The sequence below is a fragment of the Ranitomeya imitator genome, chromosome 6, assembly GCF_032444005.1.
Source record: "Ranitomeya imitator isolate aRanImi1 chromosome 6, aRanImi1.pri, whole genome shotgun sequence".
Lineage (NCBI taxonomy): Eukaryota > Metazoa > Chordata > Amphibia > Anura > Dendrobatidae > Ranitomeya > Ranitomeya imitator.
Window position 1 is genome coordinate 218,988,533 of NC_091287.1, and position 16,699 is coordinate 219,005,231.

Genomic DNA, 16,699 nt, shown 5'->3' on the forward strand with positions numbered 1-16,699 from the left:
CCAGCAGACTCATCTATCACTGGCTGGGCAATGGGCAGGATGAGGAGGAAACACAGATATAGGCCCAAAGAATAAAGTGGGCTAAATGCAGTTCAAAATTGGTAACACAGGACTAACCAGGGGGCATTGCAGTGGAGGACAACTGGAATGAGAGGCTGACACAGAGAGTAGGCCCAAATCAGTAAGTAGTCGAAATGCAGTTAAAAATTGGCAACCGTAGTAAACAAGCGGCACAGCTTTGTTCAGTGGAGGAGAACAGCAAGGAGTGGCAGACACCGATAGTAGGCCAAATGCAGTCTAACATTAACAACTACTTAACGAGAGCCTGAAAATGGAATTTCAGGACAGAAAACCAGGAGAACAGAAAGGAGCGGCAGACACTGTTAGTAGGCCCCAAACCAACTAGTACGCCAAATGCAGTTGTTCCATTTAACCACTATTTAACAAAAGCCTGAAGATAGAAGCTCAGGAAAGGCAACCTGGAGAACACCTTGGAGTGGAACACACCGTCTCTACACCCCATACACAATTTGTAGGCCTAATGCAGTGTAGTTTCCAACAACTACTAAACGAGAGCATTAAGATCGAAGCAATGGCGAGGAAACCTGGGGAACACCTTGGAGTGGAACACACCATCTCTCTACACCCCATACCCATTTTGTAGGCCTAATGCAGTGTAGTTTCCAACAACTACTAAACGAGAGCCTGAAGATAGAAGCTCAGGAAAGGCAACCTGGAGAACACCTTGGAGTGGAACACACCGTCTCTACACCCCATACCCAATTTGTAGGCCTAATGCAGTGTAGTTTCCAACAACTACTAAACGAGAGCATTAAGATCGAAGCAATGGCGAGGAAACCTGGGGAACACCTTGGAGTGGAACACACCATCTCTCTACACCCCATACCCATTTTGTAGGCCTAATGCAGTGTAGTTTCCAACAACTACTAAAAGAGAGCCTGAAGATAGAAGCTCAGGAAAGGCAACCTGGAGAACACCTTGGAGTGGAACACACCATCTCTCTACACCCCATACCCAATTTGTAGGCCTAATGCAGCGTAGTTTCCAACAACTACTAAACGAGAGCCAGAAGATCGAAGCAATCGAGAGGAAACCTGGGGAACACCTTGGAGTGTAACACACCATCTCTCTACACCCCATACCCAATTTGTAGGCCTAATGCAGCGTAGTTTCCAACAACTACTAAACGAGAGCATTAAGATCGAAGCAATGGCGAGGAAACCTGGGGAACACCTTGGAGTGGAACACACCATCTCTCTACACCCCATACCCAATTTGTAGGCCTAATGCAGCGTAGTTTCCAACAACTACTAAACGAGAGCATTAAGATGGAAGCAATGGCGAGGAAACCTGGGGAACACCTTGGAGTGGAACACACCATCTCTCTACACCCCATACCCATTTTGTAGGCCTAATGCAGTGTAGTTTCCAACAACTACTAAACGAGAGCCTGAAGATAGAAGCTCAGGAAAGGCAACCTGGAGAACACCTTGGAGTGGAACACACCATCTCTCTACACCCCATACCCAATTTGTAGGCCTAATGCAGCGTAGTTTCCAACAACTACTAAACGAGAGCATTAAGATGGAAGCAATGGCGAGGAAACCTGGGGAACACCTTGGAGTGTAACACACCATCTCTCTACACCCCATACCCATTTTGTAGGCCTAATGCAGTGTAGTTTCCAACAACTACTAAACGAGAGCCTGAAGATAGAAGCTCAGGAAAGGCAACCTGGAGAACACCTTGGAGTGGAACACATCATCTCTCTACACCCCATACCCAATTTGTAGGCCTAATGCAGCGTAGTTTCCAACAACTACTAAACGAGAGCATTAAGATCGAAGCAATAGCGAGGAAACCTGGGGAACACCTTGGAGTGGAACACACCATCTCTCTACACCCCATACCCATTTTGTAGGCCTAATGCAGTGTAGTTTCCAACAACTACTAAACGAGAGCCTGAAGATAGAAGCTCAGGAAAGGCAACCTGGAGAACACCTTGGAGTGGAACACACCATCTCTCTACACCCCATACCCAATTTGTAGGCCTAATGCAGCGTAGTTTCCAACAACTACTAAACGAGAGCATTAAGATGGAAGCAATGGCGAGGAAACCTGGGGAACACCTTGGAGTGGAACACACCATCTCTCTACACCCCATACCCATTTTGTAGGCCTAATGCAGTGTAGTTTCCAACAACTACTAAACGAGAGCCTGAAGATAGAAGCTCAGGAAAGGCAACCTGGGGAACACCTTGGAGTGGAACACACCATCTCTCTACACCCCATACCCAATTTGTAGGCCTAATGCAGCGTAGTTTCCAACAACTACTAAACGAGAGCATTAAGATGGAAGCAATGGCGAGGAAACCTGGGGAACACCTTGGAGTGGAACACACCATCTCTCTACACCCCATACCCATTTTGTAGGCCTAATGCAGTGTAGTTTCCAACAACTACTAAACGAGAGCCAGAAGATCGAAGCAATGGAGAGGAAACCTGGGGAACACCTTGGAGTGTAACACACCATCTCTCTACACCCCATACGCAATTTGTAGGCCTAATGCAGCGTAGTTTCCAACAACTACTAAACGAGAGCATTAAGATCGAAGCAATGGCGAGGAAACCTGGGGAACACCTTGGAGTGGAACACACCATCTCTCTACACCCCATACCCATTTTGTAGGCCTAATGCAGTGTAGTTTCCAACAACTACTAAACGAGAGCCTGAAGATAGAAGCTCAGGAAAGGCAACCTGGAGAACACCTTGGAGTGGAACACACCGTCTCTACACCCCATACCCAATTTGTAGGCCTAATGCAGTGTAGTTTTCTACAACTACTAAACGAGAGTCGGAAGACCGAAGCAATGTGGACGAAACCTGGGGCACACCTTGGGGCGGCAGACACCGTTAGTAGGCCCTACCAAAGTTGTACCCCCAATGCAGTTTTAGATTCCTAGAGGCTGAAAACAAGACTATTGACGCTCAGCTTTTTTCAAAGGAACACAGCTGAATTGAGTGGCGCAGACAGACAGGTAGTAGGCCTTAAACCAAAAATTGTGGCTCACTGCAGCTTAAAAAAGGTTACAGGGGTACACAGGCAGCATTGCTCTGGGCAGTGGAGGACAATTTCAATAGTGGACCGCAGACAGACTTTGTACGCCTACTATTAAAAAAAGGATGCTCTATGCAATAAAAAATAGGTTCCAGGGGTACACGGGCAGCAGTGGTCTGGTCAGTGTAGGAGTAGTAGAAAGAAGGGACCGCAGACAGGCTTCGAAGGCCTAACATAAAAAAAATTGGGCTGGCTGTAGGCAATTTAAATTTGGTTCCAGGGGTACACGGGCAGCAATGGTCTGGTCAGTGTAGTAGTAGTAGAAAGAAGGGACCGCAGACAGGCTTCGAAGGCCTAACATAAAAAAAATTGGGCTGGCTGTAGGCAATTTAAAATTGGTTCCAGGGGTACACGGGCAGCAGTAGAATGGTCAGTGGAGGCCTAGTGGAAGGAGGGACCACAGACAGGCTTCAAAGGCCTAACATAAAAAAAATTGGGCTGGCTGTAGGCAATTTAAAATTGGTTCCAGGGGTACACGGGCAGCAGTAGAATGGTCAGTGGAGGCCTAGTGGAAGGAGGGACCGCAGACAGGCTTCAAAGGCCTAACATAAAAAAATTGGGCTGTAGGCAATTTAAAATTGGTTCCAGGGGTACACGGGCAGCAGTAGAATGGTCAGTGGAGGCCTAGTGGAAGGAGGGACCGCAGACAGGCTTCGAAGGCCTAACAAAAAAAATTGGGCTGGCTGTAGGCAATTTAAAATTGGTTCCAGGGGTACACGGGCAGCAGTAGAATGGTCAGTGGAGGCCTAGTGGAAGGAGGGACCGCAGACAGGCTTCGAAGGCCTAACATAAAAAAAATTGGGCTGGCTGTAGGCAATTTAAAATTGGTTCCAGGGGTACACGGGCAGCAGTAGAATGGTCAGTGGAGGCCTAGTGGAAGGAGGGACCCTAGACAGGCTTCAAAGGCCTAACATAAAAAAATTGGGCTGTAGGCAATTTAAAATTGGTTCCAGGGGTACACGGGCAGCAGTAGAATGGTCAGTGGAGTCCTAGTGGAAGGAGGGACCGCAGACAGGCTTCGAAGGCCTAACATAAAAAAATTGGACAGGCTGTAGGCACTTTATAATTGGTTCCAGGAGTATACGGGCAGCAGTAGACAGGTCAGTGTAGTAGTAGTTGAAAGAACGGGCCGCAGACAGGCTTCGAAGGCCTAACATAATAAAATGGGCTGGCTGTAGGCAATTTAAAATTGGTTCCAGGGGTAGACGGGCAGCAGTGGTCTGGTCAGCGGAGGCCGATTGTAATGAGTGTCTGCCAGTTAGTAGTCCAAAACAATAAATAAATGTGAATGTCTCGCATTAAAACAAAACGAAAACACTAAAGGGTGCAATCATTAGGTTCAGGGGTGGGATCCTCTGCGTGGTTTCAGACCTACTAATTTAGCACAAAGTATTTACTGTGGTAAATAGAGGACACTGCCCCTGACTATGTTAAGTACCATCATACATGTCAACACAATGGTATTGTCAGTGGCAGGAATGGAAGGATGTCAGCGCATAGACTAATCATTGGTGGAAGTATGAGAGATAACTGTAGAAGTGGTAGAGCAATGTTTGACCTGGGGTTGGGTGAACTCTCTTGTTGCCGGCGGTGCAGGCCCAGGGCCCCTCATGTTACAACAGTGTGTCTGACGTTGGGTGCGCACCACCACCGCCAGAGACACTTTATTGTACTATGAGGGACCCAGTGGCAGTGCCGTCGACCAAAAGCGGGCACACCCACCTCTTCAGACAAACAGCACTCTCACGGGTGCTTGCGCCAAGTCGCGATACCACGGCCCCGTGTGGGGAGTTTGGCCATTTAGGGAGGTGTAAACATGTCGTATGCTGGACAATCAGCTGCAGCAAATTAGACGTTCGAAAAGTAATTCACAGTAGTCCACAGGCAAGACCTTTTCGTAGGAAAGCTAGGTGTCTGCCGGGCAAGGTGGGGCAAAAGAATTCGAAATCCAGTTGTGGTTCATTTTAATGAATGTTAGATCATCAACATTTTGGGTAGCCAGACGAGTCCTTTTTTCGGTTAATATTGAACCTGCAGCACTGAATACTCTTTCTGATAGGACACTAGCTGCCGGGCAAGCAAGCTCCTGCAATGCATATTCTGCCAATTCTGGCCAGGTGTCTAATTTTGATGCCCAGTAATCAAATGGGAATGACGGTTGAGGGAGAACATCGATAAGGGATGAAAAATAGTTAGTAACCATACTGGACAAATGTTGTCTCCTGTCACTTTGAATTGATGCAGCAGTACCTGTCCTGTCTGCGGTCATAGCAAAATCACTCCACAACCTGGTCAGAAAACCCCTCTGTCCAACGCCACTTCTGATGTGTGCACCCCTAACACTCCTGGTCTGCTGCCCCCTGGAGCTCGTGCGAGAACGATCACAGACGCTGTGTGCTGGGAATGCCTGAAGCAAACGGTCAACAAGAGTTGATTGTTTGGTTGCTAATATTAGTTCCAAGTTCTCATGTGGCATAATATTTTGCAATTTGCCTTTATAGCGAGGATCAAGGAGGCAGGCCAACCAGTAATCATCATCGTTCATCATTTTAGTAATGCGTGTGTCCCTTTTGAGGATACGTAAGGCATAATCCGCCATGTGGGCCAAAGTTCCAGTTGTCAAATCTGCGGTTGTGATTGGTTGAGGGGCAGTTTCAGGCAAATCTACGTCACTTGTGTCCCTCAAAAAACCAGAACCCGGCCTTGCCACGCAACCATTTTCCAGTGCCCCCGGGAAAGCTTCCTCATTAAAAATATACTCATCCCCATCATCCTCCTCGTCCTCCACCTCCTCTTCGCCCGCTACCTCGTCCTGTACACTGCCCTGACCAGACAATGGCTGACTGTCATCAAGGCTTTCCTCTTCCTCTGGTGCAGACGCCTGATCCTTTATGTGCGTCAAACTTTGCATCAGCAGACACATTAGGGGGATGCTCATGCTTATTATGGCGTTGTCTGCACTAACCAACCGTGTGCATTCCTCAAAACACTGAAGGACTTGACACATGTCTTGTATCTTCGACCACTGCACACCTGACAACTCAATGTCTGCCATCCTACTGCCTGCCCGTGTATGTGTATCCTCCCACAAAAACATAACAGCCCGCCTCTGTTGGCACAGTCTCTGAAGCATGTGCAGTGTTGAGTTCCACCTTGTTGCAACGTCTATGATTAGGCGATGCTGGGGAAGGTTCAAAGACCGCTGATAGGTCTGCATACGGCTGGAGTGTACAGGCGAACGTCGGATATGTGAGCAAAGTCCACGCACTTTGAGGAGCAGGTCGGAGAACCCAGGATAAGTTTTCAATAAGCACTGCACCACCAGGTTTAAGGTGTGAGCCAGGCAAGGAATGTGTTTCAGTTGGGAAAGGGAGATGGCAGCCATGAAATTCCTTCCGTTATCACTCACTACCTTGCCTGCCTCAAGATCTACTGTGCCCAGCCACGACTGCGTTTCTTGTTGCAAGAACTCGGACAGAACTTCCGCGATGTGTCTGTTGTCGCCCAAACACTTCATAGCCAATACAGCCTGCTGACGCTTGCCAGTAGCTGGCCCATAATGGGACAACTGGTGTGTAACAGTGTCAGCTGCCGATGGAGTGGTTGGCCGACTGCGGTCTGTGGAAGAGCTGTCGCTTCTGCAGGAGAACGAGGAGGAGGAGGAGGGGGTGCGAACGCCTACAGCCAACTGTTTCCTAGACCGTGGGCTAGGCACAACTGTCCCGAAATTGATGTCCCCTGTGGACCCTGCATCCACCACATTCACCCAGTGTGCCGTGATGGACACGTAACGTCCCTGGCCATGCCTACTGGTCCATGCATCTGTAGTCAGGTGCACCTTTGTACTCACAGATTGCCTGAGTGCATGGACGATGCGCTGTTTAACATGCTGGTGCAGGGCTGGGATGGCTTTTCTGGAAAAAAGTGTCGACTGGGTAGCTCGTAGCGTGGTTCAGCGTACTCCATCAGGGCTTTGAAAGCTTCACTTTCAACTAACCGGTAGGGCATCATCTCTAATGAGATTAGTCTAGCTATGTGGGCGTTAAAACCCTGTGTACGCGGATGCGAGGATAAGTACTTCCTTTTTCTAACCAGAGTCTCATGTAGGGTGAGCTGGACTGGAGAGCTGGAGATCGTGGAACTTGCGGGTGTGCCGGTGGACATGGCAGACTGAGAGACGGTTGGAGACGGTATTGTTTCCGCCGGTGCCCTAGATGCAATATTTCCTCCTACAAAACTGGTGATTCCCTGACCCTGACTGCTTTTGGCTGGCAAAGAAACCTGCACAGATACTGCCGGTGGTGCGGAAAATGGTGGCCTTACAGTGACGGAAGGGATGTTTCGTTGCTGACTAGCTTCATTGGCCGAGGGTGCTACAACCTTAAGGGACGTTTGGTAGTTAGTCCAGGCTTGAAAATGCATGGTGGTTAAATGTCTATGCATGCAACTTGTATTGAGACTTTTCAGATTCTGACCTCTGCTTAAGCTAGTTGAACATTTTTGACAGATGACTTTGCGCTGATCAATTGGATGACATCCCCACTATCATCATGGGTGATTTAAATGTCCCCATTGACACTTTCACCTCAGCTACCTCTAAACTTTTATCACTGACTGCCTCCTTTGGCCTCACTCAATGGTCCTCTGAGGCCACTCACAAAGATGGCCACAAGCTGGACCTCATCTTCACCCGCCTCTGCTCCCTTACTAATCTCACTAACACACCCCTCCCCCTGTCTGACCACAACCTACTGACATTCTCGTCCCTCTCCTCTCCTAGTGTGCAACCCCCACTCCACAAACTCACTCACCCTCGCAGAAATCTCAAACATCTCAACTTACAATCACTCTCGGAGTCCCTTCTCCCTCTCACAGACATAGCTTCCCTTCATGACACAGATGCTGCTGCCACTTTTTATAACACCACAATAACAACAACACTCGATTCGGCCGCCCCATTCATGCATAGTAAAACTCGTACAATTAACAGGCAGCCCTGGCTGACCAACCTGACCAAAGAATTGAGACGGGCTTCCAGGATTGCTGAGCGGAGATGGAAGCGATCCCACTCTGCCAACCACTTCACTGCATACAAGCAGTCCCTCGCCAGCTTCAAGTCTGCGCTCACTGCCGCAAAACAAACTTACTTCTCATCCCTCATATCCTCCCTGTCCCACAACCCTAAACAGCTTTTCAACACTTTCAATTCTCTACTCCGTCCCCCCGCACCTCCTCCCTCCCCCCTCATTTCTGCTGATGACTTTGCCTCTTTCTTTAAACAGAAGATCGATACGATCAGAGAAAGCTTTGGCCCACAGCGCCCACTGCCCCTCTTAGCTGCTCAACCCTGCTCCTCCAAAACCAGCTTCTCCACCATGACAGAAGATCAGCTCTCCACCCTCCTGTCAAGATCACACCTCACCACCTGCACGCTTGACCCGCTCCCATCCCACCTCATCCCTAACCTTTCCACGGTCTTCATCCCAACCCTAACGCACCTCTTCAACCTCTCACTCACAACAGGTGTCTTTCCCTCATCCTTCAAGCATGCCAAGATCACACCCATCCTCAAAAAGCCCTCCCTCGACCCATCCTCTGTGTCTAGCTATCGCCCAATATCTCTTCTCCCTTATGCCTCCAAATTGCTGGAGCAACACGTCCATCTTGAACTGTCCTCCCACTTCTCCTCCTGCTCCCTCTTTGATCGGTTACAATCAGGCTTCCGTTCCCATCACTCAACTGAAACTGCCCTAACTAAAGTCACCAATGACCTACTAACTGCCAGGAGCAAGCGACACTACTCTGTCCTCCTTCTCCTGGACTTGTCTTCTGCCTTTGACACTGTAGACCACTCCCTTTTGCTACAAATCCTCTCATCCCTTGGCATCACAGACTTGGCCCTTTCCTGGATCTCGTCATATCTGACAGACTGAACATTCAGTGTCTCCCTCCCCCACACCACCTCCTTACTTCGCCCCTTGTCAGTCGGTGTTCCTCAAGGCTCTGTTCTAGGACCCCTACTCTTCTCCATCTACACTTTCGGCCTGGGACAGCTCATAGAATCCCACGGTATGCAGTACCATCTCTACGCTGACGACACGCAGATCTACCTCTCCGGACCTGACCTCTCCTCCTTGCTTACCAAAATCCCGAACTGTCTGTCTGCCATTTTAGCCTTCTTTTCTGCTCACTTTCTACAACTGAACATGGACAAAACAGAATTCACCATCTTTCCCCCATCTCACTCTACCCCTCCACCAGACCTATCAATCAATGTCAATGGCTGCTCACTATCCCCAGTCCCACTCGCCCGGTGCCTCGGGGTGATCCTCGACTCTGCCCTCTCTTTCAAGCCACATATCCAAGCCCTTGCCTCCTCCTGTCGTCTCAAACTCAAAAATATTTCCCGGATCCGTGCTTTCCTTGACCGCAACACTGCAAAAACGCTAGTGCATGCCCTTATCATCTCCCGCCTCGACTACTGCAACCTCCTACTCTCTGGACTCCCCTCTAGCACTCTGGCACCACTCCAATCCATCCTACACTCTGCTGCCCGACTAATCCACCTGTCCCCCCGCTATTCCCCAGCCTCTCCCCTGTGTCAAGCCCTTCACTGGCTTCCTATCGCCCAGAGACTCCAGTTCAAAACCCTCACACTGACATACAAAGCCATCCACAACCTGTCTCCTCCATACATCTGTGACATGGTCTCCTGGTAGCTACCTACACGCGACCTCCGATCCTCCCAAGACCTCCTTCTCTACTCCCCTTTCATCTCTTCTTCCCATAACCGCATCCAAGACTTCTCCCGTGCTTCCCCCATACTCTGGAACTCTCTACCCCAACACATCAGACTTGCGCCTACCATAGAAACCTTCAAAAAGAACCTGAAGACTCATCTCTTCCGACAAGCCTACAGCCTGCAGTGATCCTCAACCTACTGAACAGCCGCACAGCCAGCTCTTCCCTCTCCTAGTGTATCCTCACCCACCCCCTGCAGACTGTGAGCCCTCGCGGGCAGGGTCCTCCCTCCTTATGTACTCGTGTGCCTTGTTATCTGCTCATGTTTAATGTATTTGTCTATATTTGCCCCGTATTCACATGTAAAGCGCCATGGAATAAATGGCGCTATAAAAATATATAATAATAATAATAATAATAAAATGTTGTTTAAAAAAATGCAAGACTGCACTCTTCCTAGCATCGGATCCCTTTTCAGGGATTGCAGACTGAGCTTTAACCGGATGGCCACGCTGTCCTCCAACATGTTTTGGCTTTGCCACGCGTTTTGGGCCAGATACGGGCCCGGCAGATGGAACCTGTTGCGATGTTGATGCCTGCTGCGGCCCCTCCTCCACCTCCGCTTCTGAACTACTGCCTCCTGCACCCTGTTCCCCCAATGGCTGCCAATCGGGGTCAACAACTGGGTCATCTATTACCTCCTCTTCTAGCTCGTGTGCAACTTCGTCTGTGTCACCGTGTCGGTCGGTGGTATAGCGTTCGTGACGGGGCAACATAGTCTCATCAGGGTCTGATTGTGGATCAGTACCCTGAGAGGGCAATGTTGTGGTCTGAGTCAAAGGACCAGCATAGTAGTCAGGCTGTGGCTGTGCATCAGTGCACTCCATGTCAGAATCTACTTGTAATGGGCATGGCCTGTTAAGTGTTTCACTTTCTAAGCCAGGGACGGTATGTGTAAAGAGCTCCATGGAGTAACCCGTTGTGTCGCCTGCTGCATCCTTCTCTCTTGTTGTTGTTTTTACTGAAGAGGACAAGGAAACGACTTGTCCCTGACCGTGAACATCCACAAGCGACGCGCTGCTTTTACATTTACCAGTTTCAGAAGAGGAGGCAAAAGAGCTAGAGGCTGAGTCTGCAAGGTAAGCCAAAACTTGCTGTTGCTGCTCCGGCTTTACAAGCGGTTTTCCTACTCCCAGAAAAGAGAGCGTTCGAGGCCTTGTGTAGCCAGACGACGAACCTGGCTCCACAGCTCCAGACTTAGGTGGAATATTTTTTTTCCCACGACCACCTGATGCTCCACTACCACTACCATCATTACCAGCTGACAATGAACGCCCACGGCCACGACCTCTTGCACCAGACTTCCTCATTGTTTTAAAAACTTTACCAAAGTAACTTTATTTGTTGCTGTCAAACAACTTACACGGTGACCTATAACTTCAGTATGATTTCAATATCCCTTTACAGGTTGGTGAGACCACAAGGAAAATCAGGCACAATGTTACACACTCTGTTTTCTGTGGCACCAAATCACAGAGATGCCACACACGCAGGACTGTCACTCAAGCACAAATGTCAATATTAATCTCCCACTGTTTTATTTTATTTTTTTTTTCAGGTAGAATTTAGAAACCAAATAAAAAAACAAAAAAAGGCTTTCTATGGCCCACTGAGTGAGAGATGGCACACACAGGAGTCAGGAGTGGCACACAAGCCCAGAGGCCAATATTTTTCTCCCACTGATTGATGTAGTGATTTTTTTCAGGTAGATTTTGGAACCCAAATCAAGCAAAAAAAAAAAAATAGGCTTTCTATGGCCCACAATTTGAGAGAGAGAGAGAGAGATGGCACACCCAGGAGTCAAGACTGGCACACAAGCAGAAAGGGCAATATTAATCTCCCACCTATTTTTTTTTTTTTTTTCAGGGAGACTTTAGAAACAAATTAAAATAAAATGATTTTTTCAGGAAGAATTTAGAAACCAAATAAAAAAAAAAAAGGCTTTCTATGCCCCACTGAGTGAGAGATGGCACACACAGGAGTCAAGACTGGCACACAAGCAGAAAGGGCAATATTAATCTCCCACTGTTTTATTTATTTATTTTTTTTTCAGGGAGACTTTAGAAACAAAATAAAATGAAATGATTTTTTCAGTAAGAATTTAGAAACCAAATAAAATAAAATGATTTTTTCAAGTACAATTTAGAAACCAAAAAAAAAAAAAAAATAAAGGCTTTCTATGCCCCACTGAGTGAGAGATGGCACACACAGGAGTCAGGAGTGGCACACAAGCCCAGAGGCCAATATTTTTCTCCCACTGATTGATGTAGTGACTTTTTCAGGTAGATTTTGGAACCCAAATCAAGCAAAAAAATAAATAGGCTTTCTATGGCCCACAATTTGAGAGAGAGATGCCACACCCAGGAGTCAAGACTAGCACACAAGCAGAATGGGCAATATTAATCTCCCACTGTTTTATTTATTTATTTTTTTCAGGGAGACTTTAGAAACAAAATAAAATAAAATGATTTTTTCAGGAAGAATTTAGAAACCAAATAAAATAAAATGATTTTTTCAAGGACAATTTAGAAACCAAATAAAAAAAAAAAAAAAGGCTTTCTATGCCCCACTGAGTGAGAGATGGCACACACAGGAGTCAGGAGTGGCACACAAGCCCAGAGGCCAATATTTTTCTCCCACTGATTGATGTAGTGATTTTTTCAGGTAGATTTTAGAACCCAAATCAAGCAAAAAAATCTATAGGCTTTCTATGGCCCACTGAGTGAGAGATGGCAGACACAGGAGTCAGGAGTGGCACACAAGCCCTGAGGCCAATATTTTTCTCCCACTGATTGATGTGATTTTTTCAGGTAGATTTTAGAACCCAAATCAAGCAAAAAAAAAAATAGGCTTTCTATGGCCCACTGAGTGAGAGATGGCACACACAGGAGTCAGGAGTGGCACACAAGCCCAGAGGCCAATATTTTTCTCCCACTGATTGATGTAGTGATTTTTTCAGGTAGATTTTGGAACCCAAATCAAGCAAAAAAATAAATAGGCTTTCTATGGCCCACAATTTGAGAGAGAGAGAGATGCCACACCCAGGAGTCAAGACTGGCACACAAGCAGAATGGGCAATATTAATCTCCCACTGTTTTATTTATTTTTTTTTTTTCAGGGAGACTTTAGAAACAAAATAAAATAAAATGATTTTTTCAGGAAGAATTTAGAAACCAAATAAAATAAAATGATTTTTTTCAAGGACAATTTAGAAACCAAATAAAAAAAAAAAAAAAAAAAAAAAAGGCTTTCTATGCCCCACTGAGTGAGAGATGGCACACACAGGAGTCAGGAGTGGCACACAAGCCCAGAGGCCAATATTTTTCTCCCACTGATTGATGTAGTGATTTTTTCAGGTAGATTTTAGAACCCAAATCAAGCAAAAAAAATAAATAGGCTTTCTATGGCCCACTGAGTGAGAGATGGCACACACAGGAGTCAGGAGTGGCACACAAGCCCTGAGGCCAATATTTTTCTCCCACTGATTGATGTAGTGATTTTTTCAGGTAGATTTTAGAACCCAAATCGAGCAAAAAAATAAATAGGCTTTCTATGGCCCACTGAGTGAGAGATGGCACACACAGGAGTCAGGAGTGGCACACAAGCCCTGAGGCCAATATTTATCTCCCACTGATTGATGTAGTGATTTTTTCAGGTAGATTTTAGAACCCAAATCAAGCAAAAAAATAAATAGGCTTTCTATGGCCCACTGAGTGAGAGATGGCACACACAGGAGTCAGGAGTGGCACACAAGCCCTGAGGCCAATATTTTTCTCCCACTGATTGATGTAGTGATTTTTTCAGGTAGATTTTAGAACCCAAATCAAGCAAAAAAATAAATAGGCTTTCTATGGCCCACTGAGTGAGAGATGGCACACACAGGGATGGCACTCTAGCAGAAATGCCAATCTTAATCTCCCACAAAAAAAAAAAAGGAACTGTCCTTCAATTACTATCTCCCTGCAGTAATCTCAGCCAGGTATGGCAGGCAACAATAAGGAGTGGACTGATGCACAAATTAAATAAAAAGTGTGGACAAACAAACACGATAGCTGTGCAGAACAACAGGATTTGTGCTTTGAAAAAAGCAGTTGGTTTGCACAGCGGCGTACACACAGCAATGCAGCTATCAGGGAGCCTTCTAGGGCAGCCCAATGAGCTACAGCGCTGAGAAAAAAAAAATGTAGCTTCCACTGTCCCTGCACACCGAAGGTGGTGTTGGACAGTGGAAATCGCTACAGCACAAGCGGTTTGGTGGTTAATGGACCCTGCCTAACACTATCCCTGCTTCTGATGAAGCGGCAGCAACCTCTCCCTAAGCTCAGATTAGCAGCAGTAAGATGGCGGTCGGCGGGAACGCCCCTTTATAGCCCCTGTGACGCCGCAGACAGCAAGCCAATCACTGCAATGCCCTTCTCTAAGATGGTGGGGACCAGGACCTATGTCATCACGCTGCCCACACTCTGCGTTCATCTTCATTGGCTGAGAAATGGCGCTTTTCGCGTCATTGAAACGCGACTTTGGCGCGAAAGTCGCGTACCGCATGGCCGACCACGCACAGGGGTCGGATCGGGTTTCATGAAACCCGACTTTGCCAAAAGTCGGCGACTTTTGAAAATGAACGACCCGTTTCGCTCAACCCTAGTTCTGGCTCCTACAGACCAGTTAGACACTCCTAATCAACTTGTTACCCTCATTAAAGAAAGCTGTCTTATACCTTTATAAAAGGCTCCTGTCCACGGACTCAATTAAACAGTCAGACTCCAACCTCTACAACAGGGTTGGGAATCTTTTTCTGCCAAGGGCCATTTGGATATTTATACCATCCTTCGGGGGCTGCACAAACTCCACCCTCAAAGTGCATCATGACTGTGGCACTGGTTTCAGGACGTAATCTTTCATTGCATGCCCTTCAGTGTTCAGTAGTGAACACTGCATGTGTGTGCTAACAGAGCAAGAAGAAATTAATGAGCTGGTTGTAATCAAAATACACCTCCCTGCCCAAGAATGTGGTCCCTGACAATCTGCTCGGGGGCCTGATAAAAGGTTCTCGAGTGCCGTAAATGGCCCTGGGGCCTGGGGTTACCTACCCCTGCTCTACAACATGGACAAGACCAAAGAGCTTTATTAGGAAGTCAGGGACAAAATCATAGTCCGGGACAAAATCATAGTCCAGCACAAAGGTGGAATGGGCTGCAAAACCATAATTAAGGTGCTGGTGAGAAGGAGACAACTGTTGGTGCAATAGTAAGAAAATGGAAGAAATACAAAATGACTGCAAATCGACATCAATCTGGGGCACTATGCAAAATCTCACCTCATGGGGTATCCTTGATCATGAGGAAAGTGAGAGATTAACCTAAAATTACACGCAGGGAACTTGTTAAAGATCTCAAGGCAGCTGGGACCACAGTCACAAAGAAAATCATTGGCAACCCATTACGGCGTAAAGGTTTAAAATCCTGCAGTGCCCGCAAGGTCTCCCTGCTCAAAAAGGCACATATGCAGGCCCATCTGAAGTTTGCCAATGAACGCCTGGATGATTCTGCGAGTGATTGGGAGAAGGTGATGTGGTCAGATGTGACAAAAATTGAGGTATGTTGCATTAATTCAACTCGCCGTGTTTGGAAGAGAAATGTTGCCTATGACCCAAAAAACACCGTCCACCACTGTCAAGCATGGAGGTAGAAACATTATGTTTTGGGGGTGTTTCTCTGCTAAGGGCACCGGACTACTTTGCCGCATCAATGGGAGAATGGATAGAGCCATGTACAGTAAAATACTGAGTGACAACCTCTTTCCCTCCGCTAGGACATTTAAAATGTGTCGTGGCTGGGTCTTCCAGCAAGACAATGACCCAAAACATGCAGCCAATGCAACAAAGCAGTGGCTCAAAAAGAAGCACATTAAGGCCATGGATGGCCTAGCCAGTCTCCAGACCTAAATCCCATAGAAAACTTATGGAGGGGGTTGAGCCTCCGTGTTGCCAAGCGACAGCCTCAAAATCTTAATGATTTAGAGATGGTCTGCAAGGAGTAGTGGACCCAAATTCCTCCTGACGTGTGTAAACCTCATCATCAACTACAAAAAAATGTCTTACTGCTGTGCTTGCCAACAAGGGTTTTGCCACCAAGTATAAAGTCTTGTTTGCCAGGGGGATCAAATACTTATTTGTCACTACAAAATGCAAATACATTTACATAATTTATACAAAGTGATTTTCTGGATTTTATTTTTGATATTCTATCACTCAATGTTAAAATTAACCTACTCTTAAAATTATATTATTCATGTCTTTGTCAGTGGGCGAACTTAGAAAATCAGCAAGGGATCAAATACTTATTTCCCTCACTGTATATTTTCTGTAGTGTGTTCTGTGTGACTGTAATCCTGCCTGTGATGGTAGTGAGATGACTACAGAGCAGAGAATGTATAGCCCCAATACATATTAGACCAGACCTGGGCAAAATGCGGCTGGACTGAGACAGCAGACCAAAACGCTGAAAGCAGTGTCCCGCAAGTTGCACAACAAGGCCAACCCCCTCCTGCCGTCTTTATGAAAGGTTTCTATGATAGAAAGAAGTGATTTACTTTTTGTTTTTTCTTCCGTTTATGCAAGCGTGCACCTATTCACTTATACTCGCCTGTTTGCTGTAACTGTTGTTGGCAGTAGATAAATTCCGAGCTACTGCTGAAGTTTTTCCTGGTCTACATTGTAATGGACTGAGCTATCAGGTGCAAACTGTCACATTTTTGTG

At 46.8% G+C, this 16,699-nt stretch overlaps 1 protein-coding gene across 1 annotated transcript in view; it reads left to right on the top strand.

The window, feature by feature from the left end:
- PTPN3 (protein tyrosine phosphatase non-receptor type 3) overlaps window positions 1-16,699 on the top strand; it is a 486,371-nt gene that overhangs the window by 237,167 nt on the left and 232,505 nt on the right. The window lies entirely within an intron of this gene.